This window comes from Dermochelys coriacea, chromosome 28, assembly GCF_009764565.3.
Source record: "Dermochelys coriacea isolate rDerCor1 chromosome 28, rDerCor1.pri.v4, whole genome shotgun sequence".
In the NCBI taxonomy this organism is placed as follows: Eukaryota; Metazoa; Chordata; order Testudines; family Dermochelyidae; genus Dermochelys; species Dermochelys coriacea.
Genome location: NC_050095.1, coordinates 3,776,654 through 3,794,281, shown reverse-complemented (window position 1 = coordinate 3,794,281; position 17,628 = coordinate 3,776,654). Strand labels below are relative to the sequence as shown.

At 48.8% G+C, this 17,628-nt stretch overlaps 2 protein-coding genes and 1 pseudogene across 11 annotated transcripts in view; 1 reads left to right on the top strand and 2 right to left on the bottom strand.

The window, feature by feature from the left end:
• Positions 1-17,628, top strand: part of LOC119849371 — a 1,398,949-nt pseudogene that overhangs the window by 69,312 nt on the left and 1,312,009 nt on the right.
• LOC119849376 (zinc finger protein 420-like) overlaps positions 1-17,628 on the bottom strand; it is a 3,142,523-nt gene that overhangs the window by 2,018,123 nt on the left and 1,106,772 nt on the right. The window lies entirely within an intron of this gene.
• The window catches only part of LOC119849396 (zinc finger protein 883-like), a 30,226-nt gene that overhangs the window by 6,848 nt on the left and 5,750 nt on the right, over positions 1-17,628 (bottom strand). The window contains exons 1-3 of one of the 10 annotated variants that reach the window (XR_006277414.1): positions 15,572-15,758; positions 10,883-14,063; positions 10,020-10,594 (exon numbers count right to left, since the gene is read on the bottom strand). The exons of 1 other annotated variant lie outside the window; for it this stretch is intronic. The gene's annotated coding sequence lies outside the window, so the exon portion shown is untranslated. Of the gene's footprint in view, positions 1-3,685; positions 3,947-4,577; positions 4,664-10,019; positions 10,595-10,882; positions 14,064-15,265; positions 15,450-15,571; positions 15,759-17,628 lie in introns of those variants that run through there. 8 more of the 10 variants (XM_038386449.2, XM_043503867.1, XM_038386451.2 and 5 more) reach the window with 8 other exon arrangements.

Genomic DNA, 17,628 nt, shown 5'->3' with positions numbered 1-17,628 from the left:
CTTGTTAGTGAAAACAGAGGCAAAAAAAGCATTGAGTACATTAGCTTTTTCCACATCCTCTGTCACTAGCTTGCCTCCCTCATTCAGTAAGGGGCCCACACTTTCCTTGGCTTTCTTCTTGTTGCCAACATACCTGAAGAAACCCTTCTTGTTACTCTTGACATCTCTTGCTAGCTGCAGCTCCAGGTGCGATTTGGCCCTCCTGATATCTTTCCTACATGCCCGAGCAATATTTTTATACTCTTCCCTGGTCATATGTCCAAGCTTCCACTTCTTGTAAGCTTCTTTTTTATGTTTAAGATCCGCTAGGATTTCACCATTAAGCCAAGCTGGTCGCCTGCCATATTTACTATTCTTTCGACTCATCGGGATGGTTTGTCCCTGTAACCTCAACAGGGATTCCTTGAAATACAGCCAGCTCTCCTGGACTCCCTTCCCTTTCATGTTAGTCCCCCAGGGGATCCTGGCCATCTGTTCCCTGAGGGAGTTCATTACCTTAGTTCCTAAGGGCCAATTAACAGTGGGTCCCTGTTGTGTTAAGCACAGTACACACCCAGAATAGTAGATGGGCCATTACCCTGAACAATTTACAATCTAAACAGACACAGAATGGGGGAAGGGATAGAACCCACCAGCAGAGGAAACTATGTGAAGACAGAGTAAAAGATCTGATGAACACAGGGATATATCTTGAGACTATTGTATTTAATGCCAGTGTTTTCTGGAAATTGCCACTATTACTGCATTTTTCCCAAAGTTATTCTTTATTTCTGGAATCACCCTTCATATCCAGAATTGCTGAACAGAGGGTGGGTGGGGCATGCAGGGTTACAACCCCCAGATTTCTGTCCAGAGACACCTGACTCATTCCTAGGGTGCAGAGCAGAGGTGATGTGTGGGCTGGTCACACAAGGTCATGCTTCCCCCCCTCCCGATTTCTGCCTGGAGACACCTGACTCCTCCCCGGGACACAGGGAAGAGGCTGGCTGCTTTTGAGACTTGCTGCTAATTTCTTCCCTCCTCATACAAGTCTGGACTCAGTAAAAACACTGTGAAGCTTCCCCTGGGCAAGCAGGGCACTTGGTAGTGGGACGCTGGGCTCCCTCATAATGCTGCAGAGCAGATGATACTCGCACCTGCTCTCAGCTGTGTCAACAGCACCTCTCCCCTGCTCATCTCCCCTGCACACATCTGGTTCGTGCCCTGCCTCCCCAGCACACAACTGGCTCTAGGCTTTCAATGCCCAGTGTCTGGGCCCCCACACAGCTGGCTCCTGTCCCCTCCCCCCAATGCACTTTCATGCTGTAAAGGATTAGATATTGCTCATGTTTGTCAATTACTCTGTTTTCATTGCCAGCAAACACTGGCCATAGTTATGGCTGTTATGTGTATATATGAGCCAGCCCTTGAAAGCATGAATACTTCACAGACTATGATGCTGAGATGGCCCAGATGATACCAGGGAGGGCTCAGGGATGGGTTTCCTATGCAATCTGGTGTGACTAAGGGGTGATGAATGTCAGATCTCAAGGCTGGTTATGCAGATCTCTCATCATTTGAAGCTTTGCCCAATGCAGAAGGGGGCAGTGACTGATTTTACCTCTTTCAGGAGACTGAAAAAGACAGACTTTTTCGGGAGAAATAGCTGAGTTTGAGCTGATTGAGGGGGCTTTTTGGTCTACAAACTGACATGACCTGATAATCTTTCTTAAAGGGTTACCTCTTGGTTAATACACTTTGGAACCGATCAGGGATTCCCAAGAGAACTGATGAGGGGGCGATGGTAAATACGCATTTAGATCCTCTTCTTGTTTTATGCATCCAATGAAGTGAGCTATAGCTCATGAAAGCTTATGCTCAAATAAATTTGTTAGTCTCTAAGGTGCCACAAGTACTCCTTTTCTTTTTTGCGAATATAGACTAACATGGCTGCTACTCTGAAACTTCTTGTTTTATGTGTTTTCCCCATAAGGCTTAACCTCTAGCACACTGTCATGGATCCATAGGATCTGTGCAATGCCCTGGATTTTAAAACAGTCCTTCGGAGGTGCCCTTGAGTGCGCTAGACCCCCAAGGGATCCCACTCTTCCACACGGATAGGCCATGTAGCTTCAACACCCGAGACTGAGCTTCTGGCTTCAACACTCCTATTTCAACCTGTGAACTCTGCCAGCAGGTTCAGCTGAACTACACTCCTGTTCAGAGACTGTTCCTCACTCATGCTTCAATGCACCTCAGCAAGTTTTTGCTTGGACACTGGGCAGAATTTTAAAACATAACAGGGTTCATTAGTCAACTGAAATAAAGCATTGGAAAGTTGTTAGATTAGCCCAGAGAAGAAAAGAAGACAATGTAGTCCAGACTGGTCGATGCCCTTAGAATCATAGAATAGCAGGGTTGGAAGGGACTTCAGGAGGTCATCTAGTCCAACCCCCTGCTCAAAGCAGGACCAATCCCCAATTTTTGCCCCAGATCCTAAATGGCCCCCTCAAGGATTGAACTCACAACCCTGGATTTAACAGGCCAATGCTCAAACCACTGAGCTATCCCTCCCCACAAGGCCCTTGAGCCTTGCTGCTGTGGAAAACATTTTGTTTTCCTTTCTCTGTTCCTGTCCATTTGTCTTCGCTCCAGTACAACTCCCTGCGTCTGCAAGCTCAGTTCTTCCTGCTCCCAAAACCACGAGTCAATGTATGCTTCACTCAGCCAAGCGGAGATCCTCCCATGGACCAGTGACAATTATTCCCTTGTCTCTGTCGGGTATTCCATTGATGTAGGCTGATCCCAGACAGTCCTTAATGACCCATTCATATCACCCTATGACAGCTACGTGACAAAACACCTCATGTCTCCTGCTCTTTCTAATCAAAGCAATACCAATCACAGAGGGAAACTGAAGTGTGTATTCGCATCATAGAAGTATCACCAGAATTCCCACCTCTATCACACACACACACTGCTCACAGCCCTTGGAGAGAAAGCAAAGCACAGGAACTGGACATTAGTCCAGCGAAGACAGTGGAGGACAAGCTGCAATCCTCAAACCCTGGTCAAAAGGAGAGGCATGTAGGTCCCTACCCATAGAGGGGGCTGGCTAGAGGCCTGATACCTGAGAGGGTATTCCTTGAGCAGACCATGGAGGCAGGGCAAAGGCTTAGCTACCCCAGGACTGTGACATCACAAAAACACATTTTGGGGAATTAGGAAATCTAGTGACTCAGGTGTAATCGGAGGGAGAATTAAAATCCATCACTGTGTGGAGAAGGCTGGGGAATTAAACACTAACATTCAGGAGCAACAGCCTCTAATTCTTCCAGAAAAGGAGAATGTAAGAAACAAGAACTGGGCCACACAACCTCAGGAGGGACAGGCTCAAAGATCCAAGGAACCTGGGGGAAGACAGCTTGTGGCTGCTGCAGATGGGGGGGGGGGGGGGACAAGACTCCCTCCAAACTCTCACTCCTGTTGACCCCAACCTGATTTTATGATCTATGACCTAGTCTCATGTCTTGTGGGCAATTTTATACTCGCTAGAGGTATGAAACTGTGTCATTATCATTATTATTAGCTTGGAACATGCATGGAGGTGAACATAAATAAATGGGTTATTAAGCTTGCTACAGTTAAGGGCTTTATATTAGGTTGAGGCTTTGTGGGAGTGGTTATGTTGAAGTCTGGGATTTACCTGAAGAGGCCTAAGGAGAGAATCCCGGATCAGATATTTTGCACCCTCATTTTGACAAACTAATGAGTAACCACAAACAGGTGCAGTACGCCACAGGAATCTGAAAGACGGAATTTTGGGTGAGCTTTAGGACATAATTATGATGCATTTTGTGTAAGATACATCATGTGTGGTGTCATGGGAAAAGTTATGATTTGCTAAATATGATTATCCTATTTGTGTGCATGGATCATGTTTGTATCTGAAGTTATGGATATTGACTCTGTATCTGTATTTCAAATATGCATACTCTGGGTAACACCCACAACTAGCCTTTCAGGTACAACAATGAAGAAGCCAGACAGTGCTGATGGCTCCTCAATAAAGACAATGGACTGTGGAAGAGTTTAGCCCTTCTGTGAATGTTTCAGCCAGCCTACGAGTCATGGTTACTATGACTCAGCAGTGCATGTGACCAGACCAAATGACACTGAACTCTATTTTGATACCTGTATTTTTCCACAAACTGGACTGGGAACTGAGTTTGGAACAAATGGTTCCCACCATATGGAAAAGCTACATAAGGTGGTGTGTGACATCATTTCTTGGCCTTATTCCCCACACAAGAGAACTCCTGGAAACACCTGAGGAACAAAGACTGAACTGGGGGAAGTGCTGGTGTCAGGGTAAAGGGATTTTTAACTTGTGTATGGAAACTTGGTGGACTGCTTGTATGATCAGTCAGTGTGAGAAATTGCTAATTCAAATTCTATCCATCTAGTATGTTAGACTTAGTTTGAGTTTTTGGTTATTTGCTAAGTAATCTGTGTTAGGCAAGAGTTAGAAATTTAGTTAGCATCTGAGTCAGAAACAGAAACATCAGAGGCCCAATGACAGTAACAGCTGTAAATACCTGATAGTCTGCATGGTCCGCCCAGTAACTCGGCTCTTAGAACAGAGCCCTGCAAAACAGTCCTAGGATATCTGTGAACACTCACACACCCCACCCCTTCGCCTTATGGGTAGTCATAGATAATTGATGTAATTAAAATAGTGTCTATGCATATGTTCTGCTCCTGTCAGTATCATGTTAAATATTCTCTCTCTCTCTCTCTCTCTCTGAAACAATGTTTGTCTCTGTAAGTATATGATGTATGCAAATGGAGCAATGAGGAAAGGTACATAATTGATCACTGTGGCACTACACTTTTGAAGCTGTTTATCAGTCTTCCCGGTACCGTGAATAAACCTGAATAAATGTGAATAAATGTGCCTGTCTGATTCTTGGGGAAAAGAATCTCCCTGCTTCCCAGTTTGGTGCAGCAAGCAGGGTGTGATCAGGAATCCTTGGAGAATTTGTCACAACCAGGGATACCACCTTTAGTAAACACCTTGGTTTGGAACTCCCCGAGACACCCCTTTTTTAATACGAACCATATTTAGGATGCACAGACAAGAGGACTGAACGGGATTGTGTTTGTGGCCAGGGTTTTTGGTTTGCTGTAGGCAAAGGCTGCAATACCAAGTATTCTGCACCAGAGTGTGCTTCAGTAGTGCTCAGTACAAGGGTGTGCTCGGTCAGTTCCCCTGAAGTGCCGATTGAGTGGGTTTCAGGAAGCTGGGTAACAATGTCATATGACTTGCCCCAGGGTGTATCGATACCCTCTACGGAAGGGAGAATCGTTGATTTTATAGGAGGAAAACATGGGATAGTTCAAAAGTCTATGGTAAAAGATGGATGGAATGAGGGTATGAGTGTGAAGGACATGTAGTGATGGTCTGGTCAGACAAAAGGAAAGTTAGAGAAAGGAATTGTGATACTGTACCGTGAATATGAAAAGAAGTTATGGGAATTGGAAACACTCCAAAAGACTCTTGCATCAGAGATGAACCAAAAACCAGATTTAAACCGCAAATTAAGTGAGCTTCAAGCAGAAAACAATACCCTAAAAGCAAAAATAAAAGAAAGCAGTTCCTCTGTACGTCGTATTGCTGCTAGCATACAACAGAAGGGTAATCTTACTGACTCTGGTTCAGGCAGCAATACTGATAGACCAAAATGAAATCAATTGGAAACACCTTGAAAAACAAATCCAGGATTGGAACCTGGCATGCACGATGAAAAACTGGGATAATTGGTCTCCACCCACTCCTCCTCCTCTTTAACCCAGACTTAAGGGCCAGTGCTCCCCTGGCTCCGCTCCAAGTAACCATTCGGTGGTCAGGGCCAGCAGACAACTAAGTACACTCCTCTCAACTCCGAGGAAATGAGGGACTTACTGAAAGATCTCTGGTTTCAAAGTGGTAGCTGTGTTAGTCTGTATCAGCAATAAGAACGAGGAGTCCTTGTGGGACCTTAGAGACTAACAAATTTATTTCGGCATAAGCTTTCATGGGCTAAAACCCACTTCATCAGATGCACGGAGTGGAAAATACAGTAGGAAGATATATATATCTTCTGAGGCCCAGCAGTTTGGCACCAGTTTGATGGGCTGGATGGCCTCTCACTGAAGGCTGCCAGAAGCCCAGCACACGGAGTAGATACGGGGTGGCTGGGGAGCAGGAAGCATGGCAGCGTCCCAGAAAGCACACCGAGAAGGGAAATGGAGAGGGGACGAGGGGGCACTGCAGTGAACTCAGCACAAATCCTGAAGGCCACTGGCAGAAAGTTGTCCCCTCCCAGGCCTATGGGGGTTAGACAGTGATACAGAGATCCCTTGGCAAAGGGTCACTTGGTCTTTGCCAGCAGCTCTCACCTGAGACCTGACAAACCCATCACAACAAACATCTCTTGGAGGATGATCATGTGCGGTGTCTACAGAAGCTCATAACTGGTCAAGACTCGTAATGACTGAGAGATCAATGAATGGGGTGCATGTAAGGAACAAAGCATTTATACTGAAAATCTACTATATGGACTTGGAATGGAAAAATCAATCACGGAGAGGTAACAGGCCCTGGGATTGGTCCATCCACCCAAGAAGGGAGCCGTCACTCCTCACTAGTCAGCTGGAAGGTAATGCAAGGCTCAAGCGACCAGCCTTGCTCCCTCCCAAACTATCAATGGAAAACCATCAGGGCACCACCATACAACTGAAATTGGGGTCAGGGGTTAAAGAGAAGGGGCTAGAGCTTCTCTGCCACACAATAAGGGGTGGAAGCGAGGGAAGACTGGTAGCTGATAGTTGGAGGGGTGAGGAGGTTTGGGGTATGGTGGGGGGCAGAAGCGGCTGGGACTGGTTAATCTGGAGCTGGCAGTCTCCCTAAGGGACACTTGCTCCTCCTGTGCCCCTTCCACACTCTCTTGCGAGTAGAGAATGACCACCTTCTCCCCACCCCCAGAGGCAACCATGTCTCAGGACTCTCTCAAGTTGCACCCACTAACTTTCTTCCCATTTGGGGTATAGCTCGGGGCAACAATTTCCCACCAAGATGAACCCGGCTGGCTGTTCTGGTGCCACAGGGGCCTCTGGTGGGTGAAAGGCAGAACTGCAGCACTTCTCAGGCAGAATGTATTTTCTTCATGCAAAAAAAGAAAAAGAAATTCTGCACTGGACGTGAATTCTGTGCGTACACAGTGGCGCAGATTCCCATACGAGTAACTCACACCCTGCACAAACATAACCTGCTCACTCCCATCTCTTCTCCCTATGTCTCTGAGTCTCAGAGCTGCTGCCGCCGTCATTAATGCACACAGGCTTTCACTCCCGTTAGTGCTGGCAAGACCAAATCCAGTTACAGGACTGAACCCTTATTTTCCCATCATATGGGACAGTCTCAGCTGAGGCGGAGATGGGCAGGGGGATACAAAGGGAAAAGAGTTGTTGTAGCCATGTTGGTTCCCAGGATATCAAAAAGGTATTTTTAATTGGTTCTAAAAGAAATCAGCTCATCCACCTTGCCTCTCCATGAGATCTGAAAGTAGCGGAAGGAAACAAACAGGAAGACAGAGCTCCAGACTCTAAACCAAACATTTTCAAGCTCCTGGAAGAAACTATATTTCCCTTCTGCCCTGGGTATGCTTGTGTCCTATATGAGGGACCACCCCACTCCTCTCACAGCAGCAAGGAGAGACTGCAGCCAGCCCCAGATGGTCCTTCCCCATCCTGGGATGTGTGTTGTGAGGAAGTTTTTGTGTGATGGATACATGGGCTGGGTCCCCAGACAACTAGAGCCATCTACAGACTGGAAAGCCAAGGCAACTTCAGCACAGCATGGGGGCTGTGGTAGCAGTTCTGGAGCTGGGCCTCTGCCCCCTCTAGGTCCCATGGCAGATGGCTCTGGCAGCATCAAGTGGTCCATCACTGCAGGGGAAGGTTGGGATAGTGTTTTAGAGTGGGGCGAGGATTGTGGGGGTATGGGGCAGTCCATGCCCAGGAATGGGGGATGGAATTCACCTCCCCACCCCCTGTAGAGCCCAGCAACTAGGGATTTATCCAGTGAAGTGAATTTCACTCTGGGTGACTTTGAGCCAGCCACTAAAAGATCCTTGTGCCTTAGGTTCCATACTGGCCAAAGGAGTTTACTAGTACTCCCTCCCCAGACTCCTGGGGGCAGCCAGGGATAATTAGTGGGTTATGGAAATTAGAAGATGAAAATTCACTAAGAACAATGATATTTGTTTATTTATTATTAAATCCCCAGACACCCACCAGTACCCATCCTTCTTCCGATGAGCTATAAATATGTAAGGGACTCAGCTACTGACCTTGCAGTGAGTTTCTGCCTTTCCCCACTTTCTCTAGCAGCACTTTTAAGAACAGGCCAGGGAAACAGGTAAATACTTTGAACCAAATTCCAGAAGCTACTGAGCATGCACAAGTTAAAATGAAACCAAGGTTCTGTCTTTCCAAGGACCTGGCCCCTACTGCAAAATAATACTCTGAAACTGAAACTGCCACTTCATAACTGATAGAATCTTATTTATCTACTGATTTATGGGTAGATAAAAACCAGTCAGAGAACAGTTCAATCTCTCCGGTCACACGATTACAGACCTGAAAGTGGCTATCCTTCAACAAAAAAGCTTCAAAAACAGACTTCAACGAGAGACTGCTGAATTGGAATTAATTTGCAAACTGGATACAATTAATTTAGGCTTGAATAGAGACTGGGATTGGATGGGTCATTACGCAAAGTAAAACTATTTCCCCATGTTATTTCTCCCCCCACCCCACCCCCTACTGTTCCTCAGACATTCTTGTTAACTGCTGACCCACCTTGATTATCACCACAAAAGGTTTTCCTCCTTTCCCCCCCTCCTTCCTGCTGGTAATAGCTCATCTTAAGTGATCACTCTCCTTACAGTGTGTATGATAAAACCCATTGTTTCATGTTCTCTGTGTGTGTATACAAGTCTCCCCACTGTATTTTCCACCGAATGCATCCGATGAAGTGAGCTGTAGCTCACGAAAGCTTATGCTCAAATAAATTTGTTAGTCTCTAAGGTGCCACAAGTACTCCTTTTCTTTTTTGCGAATACAGACTAACACGGCTGCTACTCTGAAACCTGATTTATGGGAATTACCAATAAAAGAAACCATCCAGTGACGTTGATATTCTGAGAGAAAGATCTCATGTCTTTACAAAGCAGTATAATCTAATCTGGAACTTTATACACTAAAATGCCTTATTCCTTACCCTATCGTGATTGCCTGGTGTCATTACAGGGCAGAATTAAGGTTGGGTGCCTTAGCTGTGAATTTCCATCCCCTACCATATTGCGATTGCTGTTAAGCGAGTTTGGCAAAATTCATTTTCTCCATTTCTTTTATTTTATTATTTCAATTGATATCGATATTTATATTTAAGGCCTTTTTTCAATGTTTACAATTTCAATGTTCAGAGCGGTGGGAAGTTATGAGGGTTGTCAGACAATTATGTAATTACAGTAAATGTTGAGATTCAAAAAGCCGATCTTTATAACTGTTCAAACACAAATTGTCAATGTAACGTGCAAAATATACAGTGTAAATAATCTTAAATCAAACTCAACTTTCTCCAGAAGTATTTCTGTATTTTACCTATATAAATATTTGTTCATCTGTGTGTGTACAGTGAAATCAACATTTACTGCAATTTATTAATAAAAATCCAATCCTTTCAAGCATAATTTTAAGTAATGAAGTACTTCCCCACATGCTCAGTGTCTAATGGACTGCCATATTTGGGATGGGAAGGAATTTTGCCCAGACTCAGATTGGCAGAGACCCTGGGGTTTTGGGGTTTTTTTGTTTTTGGCCTTCCTCTGCAGCATGGGGCACGGCATGGGTCATTTGCAGGTTTAAACTAGTGTAAATGGTGGATTTTTTTGGTAACTTGAAGTCTTTAAATAATGATTTGAGGACTTCATTAACTCAGCCAGAGGTTAGGGGTCTATTATAGGAGTGAGTGAGGGAGCTTCTGTGGCCTGCGATGTGCAGGAGGTCAGATTAGATGATCATGATGGTCTCTTCTGGCCTTAAAGTCTGTGAGTCTATAAACTGTGCCTTGAGTTGCACAGACACTGATGTCAATCAGGTTCCCAACGTGCTGTGCATGGCAGAGAACATGACTGAGATCAGCACCCCCATCGTGCTAGGCACTGCACAGACGGAGAGGGACAGTCCTTGCCCCAAAGAGATCACAATCCAAGTAGACAATGGGTAGGAGGAAAATGGAGAGGGGCTGAGAGTTCCCCAAGGTCACCAAGCAGGTCAGTGAGAGCCAGTAACTGCTGAGCCCCGTCACCCTCAGCTTGGAAAGGTCCCCAGATAACACTGTATTAGGCTGCAGGAAGAGGTGGTTTGTCCATGGATGCACAGGCTGTCTTGGCAGGGAAGCTCAGCTGCAGTCCCTGCACACAGCTGGGGGTGTGTGTCCTGGGTCAGGAGAAGTCAGTATCCAGTCCTGTGGGGCTGTACTCCTGGCTCATATCTCCAGCACTCTCTGCTGCCCAGGGTGGATAAAATTTGTTTTGACTTAAATCAGATTTTTTTGTAAAATGTTTTTGAGGAATAAACTTATCTAAAGATAGTTTTAATTAAGATACGTTGCAACTCAAAGATCTCTCATCATGGAACAGGGATTATAAATTCTAATTCTATATTATGAGACAATATATTCACATAACGTTTAAGAAAAGTTTTGTAAATGAGTTCCAATAGTTCATGGATTAGGGACCCAATCTTATGGGGTTCCACAGGCTTCTGTATATATTATTTAGATTAATCTATCTACCCAATGGGACTCAGTGCTCAGTCTAGATGATACCATCAGAGATGCTTAGTTTTGCAGTTCTCAAACTGTGGATGTGTCTCCCCAGAGGTAACATGCTTCTTAATAGAAATTTTTTTTTTACACTAAATAAATAAAATAAATAAATATATAGAGGTGAGAAAGAACAGACCTCAACTCTCTTGTCCTCCTGCAAATTTGTGTACACAGAGTCAATCCATTACCTCTCTCTAAAAGTGCAAAATTTCAAAAAGTTCAATGAACAGAAGATTGTTGGGGGCGGAATAGATCTGGACAAGGAGAAGAAGTCTGCAGATAAATGTGAGAAGCAAGGGACATACTCTTGTTCTGTTATAATATTAGATGTTTGCTGTTGAAGAAAAAACATCCAGAATACTTAATGTTGTTATTTTAGTTAAATAAAACAATTTAAATGTCTGTCTGGTGATGATCTCCACCTAATACAGCATGGCAAGAAAATCCTCCAAATATTAATGATTAACCTGTTGAATTGGAGATAGTTCACCTCCCAATGACTTCATAAATATTGCTTCAATTACCTTTGGTAAATGAAATAACCAAACAATCATTCATTTTCTGATACAGCCGTAAAACTAATCTGAAAATTTTTCAAAATAAACCACTGTTTAAAAATGTATAGTGTGTACCTTCTAAAAATGAAACCTACATCTATCTCCGAGTTATGAAGAATATGTATTAAGGTTATAACAACCAACAAGAACTTTTATGTAGAGAACCACGATTGAATCGAGTCTTCCTGACTAGTGATTTAAATCAAATCCACCCTGTGGCTGCCCCTCCATTACCAGCTGCACTGTTCAGCCAACCTCAGTGAGGTCACTGTCCCCCACCTGCCCTCGAAAGCCTTTAAACTGGGACATGGTGCACCAGTGCCAATCAGAGTGCACTAGTGTAAATTCTGCCTACACTAAGGGTTTGCACCAGTGCCGAAAACTCCAGCATAGCAGAGACCTTCAGTACCTGAAACAGCAGTATGATGGCACTAAAACTGAGATCTATTTCTAACTCTGTTACAGACAGCCTGGGTGATCTTGGACATGTCAATTTTTCTCCTCCCAACTTTACTCTATTTACGCAGCTGCCCACTCACTGGCAAGAGAGGAGACCCCAGAGCTGCTCACCACTAAAATCTGTGTGGGTATCACCAGAGCTAAGGTAGTTCAACTCTGGAATAGTCTTACAAGGCTGGCTTCTCTTTCCCTGGAAGTTCTGAAGAACAGATAGGACAGACCTCTGTCAGAGATAATCTACACATATTTGGTCCTGCCTCAGCAGAAAGAGCTGGACTTCATAACATCTTGAGGTCCTTTCCAGATGACATTTCTATGATGCTATGCAATATATACATATAAAAACACAACATACAGAAAAATCCCCACCACAACATAACATCAGGGAATTCAGGAAAAAAAAAAAAAAAAAAAAAACACTCCGCACCATAAAATGACAATACAAGCAACAAAATGCAAACTAACACACCATAAAATACACAATGAAAAAGAGCTCAACTCAAACCAACACAACACAGGCACCAAACAAGCTGAGGCAAAACAATGCACCATAAAATTATGCAACATGACATGGTGCATCACAGTTCCAAACGGCATCATGCAAAACAGCTCAGGATAGAACACGACACAGCATGTCATAAATATAAAGGGAAGGGTAAACACCTTTAAAATCCCTCCTGGCCAGAGGATAAACCATTTCACTTGTAAGAAGCTAGGATAACCTCACTGGCACCTGAGCAAAATGACCAATGAGGAGACAAGATACTTTCAAAAGCTGGAGGGAAGGAGAAACAAAGGCTCTCTCCGTCTGTGTGACGCTTTTGCCAGGAACAGAAAGGAATGGAGTCTTAGAAGGTAGTAAGTAATCTAGCTAGAGATGCGTTAGATTCTGTTTGTTTAAATGGCTGAGAAAATAAGCTGTGCTGAATGGAATGGATATTCCTGTTTTTGTGTCTTTTTGTAACTTAAGGTTTTGCCTAGAGGGATTCTCTATGTTTTGAATCTAATTACCCTGTAAGGTATTTACCATCCTGATTTTACAGAGGTGATTCTTTTACTTTTTCTTTTATTAAAATTCTTCTTTTAAGAAACTGAATGCTTTTTCATTGTTCTTAAGATCCAAGGGTTTGGGTCTGTGTTCACCTATGCAAATTGGTGAAGATTTTTATCAAGCCCTCCCCAGGAAAGGGGGTGTAGGGTTTGGGGAGGATTTTGGGGGGAAAGACGTTTCCATGCGGGCTCTTTCCCGGTTATATATCTGTTAGACGCTTGGTGGTGGCAGCAATAAAGTCCAAGGGAAAAAGGAAAATAGTTTGTACCTTGGAGAAGTTTTAACCTAAGCTGGTAAAAATAAGCCACTGCACTTAGACACCAGCAGCTGGCCAGTGCCTGCTGGCTTGGGCTCACACAGCTCAGGCTGCGGGGCTGTTTAATTGTGGTGTAGATATTCCGGTTTGGGAGCTAGCCCAAGGTCTGGCACCCTCCAACCTCACAGGGTCCTACAGCCTGGCTCCAGCACTAGCCCAGACATCTACACAGCAGTTAAACAGCCCCTTCGCCTGAGCCCTGTGACCCTAAGTCAGGTGGCATGGGCCAGCTGTGGGCTTTTAATGGCAATGTAGACATACCCTTGGTGTCTGTTCAGCACCAGTCACAATGGGGACCCTGATCTTGGTCACTGTCCAAGCAGAACCCTGCACAACAAGGGGCCTGACCTCAAACAGGGGTTACAGGCATTACAAGATCCATGATTTTGTTTGGGTTCCCTGCAGCACCAGCCAAAATGTGGGGCCAGGATCGCTGTCAGGGTCTGTGCAGTGCCCGGTACAGCGGTGGGGTGTGATCTTCTTCCGGGTAAGTGCAATGCCAGGCCCAACAGGGATACGGATCTCAGTTGGGGTCTCTGAAGTACCCAGCACAATGGAGGCAGCAGTTTGGGCCGCAGTCATGCACTGCCTGGCACAAGAGGGCCGGATCTCAGTTTTATCTGAAACAACAGTAGAGTCTGATCTCACTTGGGGGCTCTTCAGTGCCTGGCAGAACAGGGTCCAGATCTCAGTTGGGATCTCTGCACCACCTGGAAGAATAGGGCCATGCTAAGTACGATAGGAGCCTTGATCTCAGTCAGACACCTGGAGAGAAAAGTGGGAAGATTTTCGAGAATTTGATATCAGTACTTCAGAACGGAGGAGAAAATGGGGCACAAACAAAATATTTGCCACTATAAGAGAAGTACCATCATCCGGGGAGATTTTATGCCACTATTCAACAGTTCAAGAGAAAAGAGGGGAAATTTGAGGGGATTATACAGCGATATTCAATCAACAGACTGGGATGGATTCTTCTTGCCTCACATTCACATGAGAGGGAGCTCTGGGTGATGTCCCTTTCACAGGGGAAAGGAGTGGGGCTGGAGTCAGAAGGTCACTGGCTGTGGGGAGGGGCTGGCAGTGGGGTCTGGGAATGTGACTAGCAGGCGTGGGGGTGGGGCTGCTGGGTTGGGCAGGGTGAGGGAGGGGGAAGTTTCTGGGACTGGGCCGTCTCCATCTGGGGCACTTCTCACAGAACATCAGAGTTGGAAGGGACCTCAGGAGATCATCTTGTCGGTTCAACCCCCTGCTCAAAGCAGGGCCAATCCCCATTTTTTGCTCCAGATCCCTAAATGGCCCCCTCAAGGATTGAACTCACAACCCTGGGTTTAGCAGGCCAATGCTCAAACCCCTGAGCTATCCCTCCCCACTTGCTCCTTCCTCCCCTTCCTGGGCCTTTCCAGGCTCTGTGGCCAGCAGAGAGCAGCCCAGGGGTATCCCTGTCTCAGGGCCCTGCCCGCCTCTGCCCCGTAACCCGCTTCCCCTTTCAGAAATCACTCGGGGGAACGATTCCCACCTAAAGGAGGACAAGTCACTGCAGGTAAAATGGGGGGGGCACACCCCAAAGCTGAGATTTGAACTGGCCATGGGCGAAGTGGAGAGGAAACGGGGTACAAGGGTGGGGGGACAGAGACCGTCTCAGGGAGCAGAGTAGCAGCCGTGTTAGTCTGTATTCGCAAAAAGAAAAGGAGGACTTGTGGCACCTTAGGGACCAACAAATTTATTTATGCATCCGATGAAGTGAGCTGTCGCTCACGAAAGCTTATGCTGTAATAAATTTGGTCGTCTCTAAGGTGCCACAAGTCCTGCTTTTCTTTTTGCATCTCAGGAAGATTGGGGGGGGGGTCACCCTAGCAATTACTCATCGCTGCCTAGAGAAAGGGGGCGGGGCGGGAGCGGGGGGGTCCCCAGGGGAGGGGGCGGCGGTAAATCCGAGGGGATCTCAGCCCCCCCCTTTCTCTCACCTCCTCGGGGGGGTCCCCGGCTCTTCTCCTCCCCCGGCCCCGTCCGGGCTGCGCAGACGTTTTTCCATCCGCCCCTTTCCCCAGGTCTCCCCCCGCCCGGCAGCCCCCGCCCAGGGACCCCGGGGGGGGGCTGGTCCCCGGACCCCCCCGGGGTGCCCCAGGCCGGGCCGGGGGCGTTGGGCTCCTGCTGGGGCCGCAGCTCCGAGCCCCCCCCCCGGGAGCAGATCCCGGCGCTGCGAGATGCCGGGTCCCCCCCCCGGACACTGGGGCAGAGTCACCGCCCGCCCCCGGGGCTCGCTCCGGTACCTGGAGGCTGCAGCGGGGGCAGGGGCAGGGCCCGGGCCGGGCACGGGGGGGTCGTGAAGGTCTCCCCGGCTCAGCCCCTCCGGCGCCCCCGGGGCGCAGCAGCTGATCCCGCCCCGCCCTTCTTCTCCCACCCAGGGGCTCTGGGAAATGCTCTGCCTCTGCGCATGCGGGACCCCCCCCCCTCCGCCATCTGCGCATGCCCGGAACCGGGAACCATGACGGGGCGGGGTCCCATCTGTCCCTGCACTCGTCTCTATGGGCGGGGCAACGACAAGGGCTCGAGCGGCACGAAACCCCCTCCCCCTCCGGGAGAGGCTCCAACGGCCGCGCGCCTTCGCAGCTCGCCTCGTTCTCCCCCCGCACGTCACTTCCGCTCCCGGGAGAGCCAAGAACTACATCTCCCAGCCTGCCCCGGGAGGCGCTTCCGCCCTCTGCCGCGCAGGTAAGGGTCAGCCTGACTCTCCCCGAGCCTCTCATCCCCTCCCTCCCTCCGCAGACGCCCCCGGCCCGCGCCCCTCCCCCCAGCCGGCGCCTCCCGGACCCGCCGCGCCCGGAGCCCCCCCCCGCCCCCGGCGCCTTCCCGCTTCTCAGGCGGGCTCTGGGGTCCCGGGGGGCGGGGCCTGGTCCCTCGCGGCCCCGCCCCTGGGCCCCGCCGCTGCGCTGCGCTGCGGGGGGGGGAGCCGGGGAGCGCGGCCCGGGGCTGCCTCCGCCCCGGGGTCCGGGCCCCGCCTCCCCTTGGCCAGAGCCAGGGGCTCCAGAGGGAGCGACCGGCCCCGGCGCCCGGGGGGACCCCGCGCAGCTGCTGGCAACGGGGGGGGGGGGGGCGAGTCCCGGGGCCGGTGTCGGGCAGCGGGTCACTGTCCCTGCCGCCCCCCCCCCCCCGCCCGGGGTCCGAGCCGGGCTGGGGAGCGTCCCCTTGGCACCAGACAATGACCCGATACATCGGCGGGGGGGGGGGGGGACACCGGCCGCCCCCGGCGTGCGGAGCCCTGTGTGCGAGTCGGGGTCGGGGTCGGGGGGCTTCAGTTCGCCCTGAGGCCGCCGGTGCTTTTCCTGTAGCTGTCGTAAAACTAGGCCAACGCCTGGGAGAGCTGATGGACCCCCCTGGAGGACCCCCGTGTGCCCCCAGGTGTACGTGCCCCCCCCCCCGGTTGAGAAGCGCTGAGGTCGGGGAGCCCAGGCCCACCTGCCCTCCCCGGCTTCCAGCCCCTCGCCTCGGACAGCTCGGCTCAGCGCCCCTGGGCCACCGCTTCCTACCGTGGCCCCATGGGCAGGAGCCGGAGGGAGGAAGTCTCCTCTCGGGGGTAAAAGCGGCAAGGGCGCTATGGAGGGTCGGTGCCGAAGGAGCAATGGCTGACCCTTCCTCTGGTCTCCTTCTCAGATTTTGCCCCGTTTTCTCTCTCGTTCTCCCAGGTTCATTTGACGATCTCGGATTTGGGAAGTTTGGCCTGCAGCAGATTTTCTTTCTTTCTTTGGGAAATTGCCCCGAATCATTCCCCCAATGAGAAGGGGCTTAAAGGGGTGCAGCTTGCAGAGCCCTGAGAGCCAGCTGTCTATGGGGTGGCCATCGTCTGCCAGCAATAAGGCAAGGAAGAGGGGAACAGGAGGAAAAAGTCCCCACTGGAGACTGGCCAGCCCAAGGTCACACAGGCCTGGCGACTGCTACCCCCAACGGCCTAATGCAGCCCCCTCCCAGCCCCCAGTCACCTGCCTGCCCCTGCTGCTGCTGTCTCCTCCCCACTGCCAGGGAGTTTTCCTGCTCCATACTCCCCTCACGTACCCTCCTAAAGTACCTCCCCGAAGGGCTCCCTGCTGCCCCTGTGAATGGTGTGGGGGGGGAAATTATTACTGTCCGTTTATTGAACCTCCATATCCAATCCCGGCAAACTGTCCAACTACTCTCACTCACTTAACAGGTTTCAGAGTAGCAGCCGTGTTAGTCTGTATTCGCAAAAAGAAAAGGAGTACCCGTGGCACCTTAGAGACTAACAAATTTATTAGAGCGTAAGCTTTCATGAGCTACAGCTCACTTCATCGGATGCATTTGGTGGAAAATC